This window comes from Mercurialis annua, linkage group LG1-X (assembly GCF_937616625.2).
Source record: "Mercurialis annua linkage group LG1-X, ddMerAnnu1.2, whole genome shotgun sequence".
In the NCBI taxonomy this organism is placed as follows: domain Eukaryota; kingdom Viridiplantae; phylum Streptophyta; class Magnoliopsida; order Malpighiales; family Euphorbiaceae; genus Mercurialis; species Mercurialis annua.
In genome coordinates, this window is record NC_065570.1 from 1788992 (window position 1) to 1801313 (window position 12322).

Genomic DNA, 12322 nt, shown 5'->3' on the forward strand with positions numbered 1-12322 from the left:
ATAAGGTGACTGGTGAGATATTTGTTTTATGCAAACGGCTTGTCGTATTTATGGTAAATTTTTGTTGTTCAACGATAATTTAGTTGGTTCAACAACATTATTCTACATTTTTTTAAAATTAATCACAAATTAAATTATAATTTTTAACGTAATTTGCAATTACATTACGAATTTTAAAATTTGACAATAGCAGTTATCAATTTTCAGTTTTTAGCAAATCATAATATTAAGCTAAAAAAATAATGATGTAAATATTATAAATTATAATACACAGCCACGTTAGTATTTTTATTATTACATGATTGGTTGGTGTTTTAATTGCAAAAAAAATAAAAAAAAAATTTAATATTGTCAAGTTTTGAATTTCATATTGTAATTGCAAATCACGCTAAAATTTGTGATTTAATTTGTAATTAAACTATTTTCTTTTTGTGAAATTAACAAAATATTTTACGTATCAATTTATGAATAAAAACATATTTAAAAGCAAGATTTCAAATAAAGTTGATGATCAAATAAAGAAAAAGAAATTAATATTACAACTATTATTTTTTAAATTGTATATCTGTATTACCAATTTTTTAAAAGAAAAAGTAAATAATTGTATTGCAACTAATATAAAATTCAATTCTTCAAAAATATGCAACTTGCACATTTAAAATATCACAAATATTGTCAAATCAACAAAAATTTGTAATAAACAAGTTTAATAAGAAGTTTGATACAGTCAAAAAAATACAACAAACCAATGAATTTATTTAGAATCGAAACAAATGATCGCCTAGTAAAATCTTGATCAAATTCAAAAAAATTATCAGTAGTCATAAAATATCACAAACTTAGAAATAAAACACATCAGAATATTGTTTGGTTACCATAAAAGAAATGAAAAAAAAAATTGTTCTTTCATGAAAATTTTAATCGTTCTTTTTTAACATTTAAACTCCAGCATGTAAATGATTAGACGGAAAATAAAAATCTAAAAAAATAGTCTTTTTTACGACATTATTCTACTTGATATAGTAGAATTCACATTACTTGAGAATTGCATAAATTTCTAATGTTTTAAATTTGACTAGTAATAATGTGATAAATATTTTTAAATTTATAATTTACTCTTTTTTTTATGAAATAATCAACTCTTCATGAATGGGGAATTTTGTATAAATTTATTTAAATAAATTCTTGGGAGTAAATGATCATCCCTCAACAAAAGGGTCCACAACTTAAAGAAAGCCTTAAAGTGAAAAATGAGTCTAATCCAAACTCTTTAAAGATGGGCCAACTTTACTTTATAGTATATAGTTTGGACCCATTTCTTACACACAACAAGATCTGTCTTTAATTGGGCCTTGATCTCGATTTTTAGTTCATATTCTTTTAATCAATTTGTTTCTCTAAAATATAGCTGAAAAATAATCAGACCCATGAATTAAAAATTAATCAGTTGCATGAATCTGTGATTGAGTACTTACAAGATTAGGTGTGAATTACATCACCTATACTAAAATTCAGCTTATTAAAATCAATAAAATATGCCTAAACTCGAGTAAGTCCATCATTATAATTCAATTTAATTATAGATAATAACCATAAAAAATAAAATATTTTTCACCTATAGTTTATAACAATTATTTGACCAAATCTTCTATTACATCACTATTTCAACAAAACATGTTTGTTTTAGAGAATAAGGAAGAAAATACACAAGAAAACAGGAACAAAAACTAACCAAATCTTGTACTTACATATGAATATTTTAGTATATATCAAGAATTCCCTAAGATTGACGACAACATTTAACAATTTGTTGTAAAATGGATTAAAGACTAATTTATTGCTTAATTAATATTTAGCAATCCTAATCACACATACCTTTTACATTAAGTAATGTTTAGATGAGAGACGCCATCAAATTGACTTGGTTTGGTTTGGATATAATTTGATGACTTTTGTTTAAACACATAATCATAGTTGACTTCTGTCTTTGATAGTTTACCTCTTTGATGTGTTCATCAACCTGAAAACCGTGTTGAAATAATTGGCATAAATTCATGATCCGGGAAAAATTCTTATATAGACTCAGTCTACCACGCCATCCGTAGATTAAGACAATCGTATTATAACACTTCATTAAAATGAGGATATTCTTGTAATTTTGTTTATTATTTGCATACGCTTTTGAATAATGATATTACAAGAATACGCTCATTTTAATGAGCTGTTATAATATGATTGGTTTAGTCCACAGATGACGTGGTGGACCGAGTCTACCTAAGAATTTCTCCATGATCTGGTTTAAAAATGCATGCTCTCATATATATTTATCAATATAGATAAATATAATCATATGGGAACTCGGACTAGAGAATTTAATTTTATAATTTTCACAAAAAAAAAAATCAATTAGACGACTCCTATATTGATTTTGATCGTGTTGGTAATTACATGAAAGTCTCACTTTTCTAATACATTGTGTGTAAGAGTATATATAAAATTTAAATATAGCTGAATTAACTGATTAAATTAAATTTAAATTTTAGTTCATTTCGGTTAGTTTAATTTGGTTATAACATATAATGCTTTTTGAAAAATTAAGGTATTCTTATAGTTTTTTGTAAGTCTTAAAAATCAGTTTGCCCCATAAAATTATATATAATAAGAAATTATCACCAAAATTAGTTTTTTTCTTAATAATTAAAATTAATAAAAATTTGGTTATTCAGTTAATTGAGTAATCGAATGAACCAAATATATTATTTTGGTCGAGATATATTCAGTTTGTATACATTCCGGTTACAGTTTAATTAAAAAATAATTAAAAAAATATTCGGTTTGATTTGATCTTATAACCGGATGAAACAAAATGAACGCACAAATAGTAGAAAACTTAACTAGTAGTTTGCGTGCTTATATTTCTTTTCTTACGGTCCGATATTCGAAGTTATTGTTTCAATTAATTTGGATCGAGTTAGGTAGATCCGGTTTAAATACTTATATTTCTATCAGCACAAATAGTAGAAAAGATTGTGTGATCTATCCTACATTTTGTATTTATTGTATTATCATATAGGGCAAGTTACTTAACCATCCGAATTTCCTCACCAAATTCTACAACACCTATCTAATTATAAATTAAGAATATAAATTCTATATGAATGTATTGGAGTATAATTTTTATATGGTTATGGTCTGTGAGAATATATGAGGTAAGCAAGAAATTCTAGTATGGAAAGAAAAACAATTAAATTTGTTACATGAATATGAAATAATTTATATAGTAATTATCACAACATAGAAATTAGGTCGTGAAAATTGTAGGTCTAAAACCCACCATGTTCAAATCAAATGCCATTATTTACATAATGTGAAAACCCTACAACAATGTATATTTAACTCCTTGCTATATAGTCCATAAACATTTTCAAAGTAGTGTATAGTCCTTTGATTAATAAGAACATATTGACCTATTCCAGTTTATGTTTCTTCTTTTAAGTAATGATGAGTCGTGTTGTGGATTTAACATTATTAAAATCGCGCTTTAAAAAAATTGTGAGTAGCCCGCACGAGCTTGGTCTAGTGGTCTAAACTTCAGCCATCTGGGCGCCAAAGGTCGTAGGTTCGAACCCCGGCTACGCCCTTTCTTAATATGGAGTGGTTGAGGTTGGATTGCTGGCCATTATAACCCGGATTTATCAGGTATGTGGGCTTGTGGGCGGTCCACATCCCGGGATTTGACAATGATATTGAGATTCGGCTCAGTAGAGTGAGTTCTCGTCACCAAAAAAAAAAAAATTGTGAGTACATTTGATAATATCAGATTAATGATACCGTGATATATTTTTTAAATGGACTGTAATTGTGAATATATAAAAACATTTCATTTTAAGAATACATATCCAATAAAAAAAATGATTCATAAGTGAAAGTAGTTAGTATTTCATGTAAAATTATTTTTTTTTTGTAAAATATATTCAGTCTTATCATATATCACTTTACCCTCACTTTCGAAATTGGTAAAATTACCGATCCTTCACTATCATAAAATTTAAGTATTTCGTGTACTAAATAACAAATTGACTCTTGGTTCAATCAATTAAACCTATTTTAATTCTATAAGTACTTAATTAATTTGAATGATTTAATCAATTGTGGGACCAAAATGAAGACTCAAAGAAGGTTTAAGGTCAATTATCCATGTCAAACCCATAAACAAAGAAGAAACTAATTTTATAATTTGGTGACAAGTCCAAAAATCAAATGATTAAGTAATTGTCATTGTTCAGAATTTAGGGAATTCTCTCATTGTGGGAATTGGATTTGTTAAATTCAACACACCCTTGCAAGTCAATCCAGATAGGGATTATTTCATAAAGTATAGTATTTTATAAATAGCATTTAGGTTATTAGGTGTGCATATTTGAGAGAAAGAAATAAAAATAAATCTGCAGAATTAGAATGAAGTGACACGAGTTTTTTTTCTTTTAACTAAAATTTTAATATGAGGCAATTTTAAAAAGGTGGAAAATTATTATTGTATTAATAGTTATATTTAGTTCGATATGAATTAATCGGAAGAGTAATAGCCGACATCAGACGGTATCTGTACCAAAAAGATAAAAAGGAGAGAGATTAAGAGTAAGTGATTATGCATAAGTCATGAAATTATATATGTATATATATTTACTTATAGACAATTATTAACACTCCTAAATGATAAAATAAACAATAGGACGGCCACGAAAATCATGTTTAGAGATCTTTAATTATTTCTATTAACTAGCCTGCCCTATCCACACATCAATTTTGAATTTCCTGTCTGTCACCAACCGATTGATGGATTATTATTACTTTTAAATAAACTATTTATTTGTCACTTTAATTTCTTCCTAATCTATTCTCATACTTTTTAGTTTTTGCAGATAAAATACAATTTAGAGTAGTTTGCTTGGTAAGTGTATCTGATCTCTATTCTTTTCATTAAAAAACATTATGATATCAACTAAGTATTGAACTAATAATGTGATCCATTCGATTCAATTACAATTGACATACTACATGGAACAGAAAAACGCATAAAATGGTACCTTTTCCGTTCTTTTTTTATTGTCTATTTAGCTAAAATTGTATATATTAAAATAGTGTAATATATTCATTCCTTTTCAAGTCATCAGGATTGGTTTAATCACTTTCCTGAATTTCTTATGTAGCTAAAGATTTGAATTAATAATATCATTTCTTTTTTCTTAAAAAAAGAAGAAGATAATAGGTGTTTTATCTTAAATTATAAAAATAAATACGAATATAATTTTATTAGTTAATAAACGCATTGTAAATTGACTCATTTATTAATAAGGAATAAATTTGAAAGATAATAGGTAAAATCACATTGAAATTTTAAGTGGATAATATTTTGTTAAATGGATAACTATAAAAAGGAGAGAGTAATAATTATTAATATCAAACTTTTAACCAATTTAAAAAGTTAGAATTTAATTGTAATTTTATTATTTTCAACACATTATCACACTGATGATTATTAAATTTAAAGGTTAATTGCAAATTTATACACGAACTTTAACCTCTTTTGCAACTACAATAAACTTTGAAACTTGACAATGTTAGTAACCAACTTTACACTTTTGGCAAATAGATATACCGAATATGAAAAACACTAACGTGGATATTGTAATATACCGCCATGTGTCGTTGCGTGATTTGTCGGTGTACCAATTTGCTAAAAAATGAAAGTTGGTTACTGATATTGACAAGTTTCAAAGTTTATATTGTAATTGCAAATTAGGTTAAAGTTTGTGTATGTATTTGCAATTAGCCCTAAATATAAAACATGAATAAACATAAACTTAATCTGTAAATTTTTAATGTCAAACAAGTAATCAATTTAAACATTTCAAGTATAGCTAATAAAATTTTAATTATATTATTTCTGATCAATAAATGAAAGGCACATATGATCAATCATACAAGATATGTATTATGCAATAACATGTAAAATAATTATATACTGTACATAAAAAGATCCTAATAACCATTACAAATATCGAAATTATTATAGTAAAATTTGAACCGACTGAAACAAATTATAATATTTTAGTTGTTTTTGCATAAATTAAAAAAATTAAAAAAATAGTATATGGACGGCTCTTATATATAGTGCTTCACACACTGAGTTACGAGTTGACTAACACAACAAAAATTTCACTTATCTCCTTACAAAACACATGGTCAACCCATCTCCACATAATTCTTTGTCCTTTGCCCTAAATTAAATTACAAAATACTTTTATTTTAGTACAATTTTTCAATTGGGTCCATGGCACGTGTCCTACGCTCTCATTACAGCCAGGTGTCGTTTTGTTTTGATTACTGCCACGTGATATCAGAGCAGCTTTTTTTTAGCATATGGACCATAAAATAGTCATCCTTGTCCAAAGAATTGCAAGTACATTTATGTAAGTCTTCGCGTTTGTCATCTTGTGCACGTCAACATTACATCATCTCCACGTCACTTACTCTATACACGTATTTGTATACGTATATGTACGTACGGTCATAAATTTATCCATTAATTTACTACTCCCTTTATTATTTTTTGGTTATCCATTTAGTTAAATGAATTTGTCTATATTTATTTATTCATCTAAAATTTTAAAATAATTTTAACTATTATTTTTTAAATTTATTCCTTTCTAATAAATAACTGTATGACTCAATTTATAAAACTTTTATTAAAAAATAAGATTATATTAATATTTATATTTATAATTTAAAATAAAAAAAAATTACTTTTTTAATATATGAATTTTGGCTAAATAGATAAATAAATAAAAATAGAAAGAATAATTATTTTGGTTAATAGAGATAAAAATTACTACATAAGCTAATATATAGACATATAGGGCTTGAACTTTATCTAGTTCGAACCCTATGATTACAAAGATAAAATAGTAGAATTGAATGAACATGGAAGGTTAATCTAAAATGAAAGTTTTAATTTAATGACTAATTTGAAACAATCTATTCTTCAATCACTAAATTATAATAATTCAATATTTCTTTTTCTTTCTCAAACAAATTCAGTTCGATTCTTTCAAAAACCGATATATTATACATATAGTGTAAGTAATTTTCTTTCGAAAACCCTAGCAGTTTAAATATGTCACTCCACAACCCATTTTTTTAACGTTTTGGTATAAAAAGTTCAGTTTTTCATTTTTGACATTTTGACAATCTATTTATCTTATAAGATGTTGTTTTAGTCATTTAAAATAGTCAAAATAAAATTATTTTTGTAAAAGAAAAACGCAAAACGACATTATCAAAATTGTAAAAGAATGAGAAAGGTGAAAATTTCTTATACTAATTCATATAAATTTGCATGAAAAACATAAACTTAATAAGAATTTAAATTCATACCGAATCTAATAGTATACAATATAAGTGTCTAATCTCGACGGATCGAACGGCTAAATGATCATGTCTACTCTACTTAAGTAAGGGGGTATTATTAGGTGTGTTTATCCCACACAACCGTTGCGCCACGTCATTTTTACAACAAGCCAATGAGGATTTGCGATAGGAATTTTTTAATTATCATTTAATTTTTTATTATTAATTTTTCCACATAACTAGCGCATGATTGATTTGTTGCACGAATGACATGGCGCAACAGTTCACCCAATAATTATTCGTATTATTAGAGGAGAAATTAGAATTTAAACATGATAACATATATAAATACAATATGGTACAAAATGGTCATCTTGAAAGAGAAAAAGAACATTCTCAATCAAAAGAAGACAGGGAGAAAGAAGACAAGGAGAGTGACATAACATAATCTTTTTCCAAATTAACAAAATTTGGGAAAGTGACTAATAGTTAATTAATTACCCCTAAAGAGTAAGATGTTTCTCCCAAACTCTCCCATTATAACCTAATTTTCATGTTCTTTTTGCCTTTAAATAACCACATATAATTACTTACCTAATTAATTAATCAGTATTATACCAATAAACTGTAGTTCAAATGGTATAAGCATTAGACAGTAAATTGTCAAGATCGTGGGTTTAATTTCTCACACAAGCGCTCTTCCTCCTCCAATTATCAAACAAAAAATTAAATATTATTGTTCCTCATATTTATATCAATATTTAAAAGTTGTTGAGCATAATAATTTATAATATAATTTATTTTAAATTTTAAATAAATTAACAAAGATATGTTATGCTACTTATTTTCAATTTTTTAATTAGTTTATTACTAATTTTAGCTATTTAAAATGGATCAAATTACTTACGTTTTAGTCATCGCATGAATTGGATGGAATGCCAAAATTTATATTGTTGATGTGATAAAAGCTAAAATGATGTAAAATTTGAGGACTTAAAAAAAAGAATGAAAGGGTCAAAATCACAATTAAAACAAGAGGAAAATAGTTAGCCCAATTGACTGATGGCGGTGATAAAATAGGTCCCAGGTGCCGCCGCATGCGCGCTTGCTATTGGGTCCTACGTTGACCCTAACTACCGCACACTTCTTTTTTTTAGATATAATTGGTTTTTAGTACTCTAAGTTAAACGTTCTTTTTTTAAATATTTGTTTTGATCGACATCGCTAATTTTTTAAATTTACATAATAAATTATTGAAGATATTTTTATTGTTTCATATGTAAGTAAATTCATTTTATCTATCAGCAATTATAACTATTTTTGATAAAATTATAACAAATTCTAAAAGTTAATTGCGACAGTTTGATGTACAAATTTTTACGAATTTAAAAAGATTTGTATTTCTATACACATAATTTTTTTTGTTTATAAAACTATTAAGTTTTTTTTTATTCATACTAGTGTAGCTTTACATGTTACACACGTGGCTCGTAGTATGACTCGTCAAGTTATTAAATAAAATTTTAAAATATTGTTAATTTAAAATAGTTTATAATTTTTTTGAATAGATACTCGAATTAAATAATTATAGAAAATTTTAATTGAAAAATATATAATAATAATTAAAATAGTAATTTATTAGAATAGTTTATCTTATTTATAATTTTATACAATTAAAAAATAATTAAAATAGTAATTATTAAATAGTTAAAATAGTATATTTTAATTAGTATTGTAGAGAATTATTTTAATATAATAGTTTATTTTAGTTAGTATTCTAACTTATCTTTTACGTAGTAGTTTATTTTAGTTAGTACTCTAACTTTAACAATTATCTTAATTGTTTTTAATTAATAATTAATTTTTATAAAGTGAAAAGGATATTAACGTAAAAGTGTCTGTCCCCTCCCCCTTCCGTGCTTTTATGTATAGTATAGATAAATTAGGAAAGTAACATCACAAATACTTAACATGATTTTATGGATATTATATTAAGTCCAACAAGAAACGAGGATGTCCGCCATTAATTGTTAGCTACTCAATTATAAGCATTATCCCCTATTTCGTAGATCTAACTTTGTTAGCTAACAATTAATGGCGGTTAGATCTAACTTCGTTAACCCCCTATTTTATAAACGATGTTACTTTATTATTTATAAACTTATAATCCGATTAACTGAAACCGTCCTTACTGTCACAGTTTAGAGGATAATAGAAAATATTCCGACAATTATGAACAAAGCATTAAGAATAGTTATCCACACATGCCACGCAACGCAAACATAATGGACACTCATGTTTTGCAATTACGTTCTTATAATCTCTTCCAATCAATTTGCTTTAATGATGTTTACTCACAAACCAATTTAGCATCATATAATTGTTAGCTACTCAATTATAAGCATTAAACTCAATAACAAGAATTGTAAGAATAATAAAAGATAGAACATTAAATTTCATATTTGAATTAAACCCATACTACTCACAATATCCTAAATTTAAAAAATTTAGTTAGACATAATTGAAGAAATCAATAACTCAAAAGTAATAAACATAATTAAATAACATGAATAAAAAAATACTTGAATTAAAATCTGGAATTATTGTGAACACAAGTTTTCAAATTAAAACTTCGAAGAATTAAGTTTTGAAATAACTCTAAGGACTAAAACGAAATTAATCTAAGACAATTTGTTTGTAAACTAAAAATAATGAAAAACTAGATATAATACATAATCTTGAGATGTCTTCATATAGTGGAGGAGTTCTTAATGTGTTGCAAGAGTTGTAGTTGAAATCGAGTCCAAAATTGCGTAGAAAAAGGATTTTTACGTTCTATTCTCGTAGATAAATCCGGGTCAGTTCTCCAAAAGTGGTTGGTTTGGAATCCGTCACTTTTGAGAAACTAGACACAAGAGATTCGCAGAATGTAATTCGGGCCAGTTCCTCCATTTTGCCGAGTTTCCTGAATCCGTCACTTTTGAGGAACTGACCACTTTTTTCAGCTTTCTCCATTTTACTACAAATTTCTCGATTTCGTTCTGAGTTGTTCCGCTTCACTTCGATACACATAAACCTACAAAAAAAAAAATCAAGCATAATATTCTCTAAAATATGTAATTATACTTTATCAAATACTTGGAAAAATTTATATAACATATGCGTATCAGTATTTTATCGTTTATTGGGTAGTTTTCAATATCTAAAAATTCATACTTGCATGTAAAATTATTGAAATTTCGAATGTAAATATCGCGTTTAGCGTAGAGACTCATGTAATCCATTTGTTACATCAATAAATTTTTATCAATTCTACAAAAAATGTATATAAAAATGAGAGATGAGTAATTATTATTTAGGCAGTGGTCCAAAATATATACGAGAGATATGGATCTATGCATATAACTATATCTTACCCATCATTTTAATCTCTGTTTTTACATATATGTACTCACACGTTTGTTTCTGACAAACTCTTTAATTTTGACTTACAATCTAATCCTAAAATATAAAAACTTAAGTATTTCTTAAGTGTGTTGACATTAATTAGATCCTGTCCATTTCAAGAAAATTTTAATGAACTCATGGCTCTGACCTAACTTATTATACCTGCTTGGTTATTTTTTTAAGTCAATTTTGATGACCTATTTTTGTTTTATGATAATGGTCAAAATTCTGTTTTTAGATTTTTCTTTTCTTTAAACATTTTATTAACTATTACCAATACTATAATTAATTCAAATTAACTAATTGTCCATTAAACTCTAAAATAAACCAAGTTTCTTTTAATTTTAGCTTCCATTTATTGATTAATTTATTCAGTTGATTTAATCAAGTAATATGATTGTCGAAAATAAATTTTAATTTTTTTTTTGAATAAAAGCTTGGATTTCAGAAATCATGAAACGCACCCGAACATCTCAATTAGGTTGACACCCTCTTAGCGTTTGCATCACGCTTCTAAAAACCAGAAAATATATTAAAGATAAAATAAAAAAATTTACAAAACAAACCAAAACAACTAGCAAAATCTATAAGATGTCTGCCTAATAAAATTCTGATAAATTACAGAATTATAAAAATTTGGCATAGAAGACCACCAAATATAAGATGTTTAAACTAATTTCATTAATTTGTAGTAACCAGATTAATATAAGACTCAATAATTGTGGATTTGTGATGCTTTAGTAGTTGATAAGCTGGTTGTTGAACCTAATGTTCTTAGTTACAGTTGCACTTGATCACTTGCTTAGATGACCTTATCTATAAACTATGTCTTAATTAATCTAATTGACTTTTGATCTTTGTCAAAGAGTTCTATTTTGCTGATTTCATTACATAAACCAAATTGGATTTTGCTAACTTATTTGGTCAACTAAGCCACTTAATTTGCTACTACTTCCTGATTATCTTATTGTTGTCCAACCCTAATTGCCATTTTATGATTTATTTTCATTTTCATGAGTTATTTTCAATTCTTAGAATCTTAAAACATATAACAATAAAGATGTTATATATATATATATATATTGAATTTGGTAGCTTATTTGTTGATGGACTAAAATGTTTGAATTTTGACCATACTAAATTTAGTAAAAGCATTAGTTTGCAATAAAAACTAATATTCACTGAGAATAATGGAATATTTTTCATTATTCATAAGAAATAAACCCATTGTATTCGGTGTGCTATTGAATGGCCAAATGATGTAATTAGTGCATAGATAAAAAGGCGCACGCAAACTCTTGGGTTATTCATGGATTAATCATATTATTGATTCAAAAAATTCAAGTTGAGTTTGAGCTAAATTCAAGTTGAGTTTGAGCTTAACAATTCAAATTTAATATCAAACCAAATTTGAGTGTAAATTGAAAAGACTTACGACACTAATGAACTTAAATGTGCCTCTTAC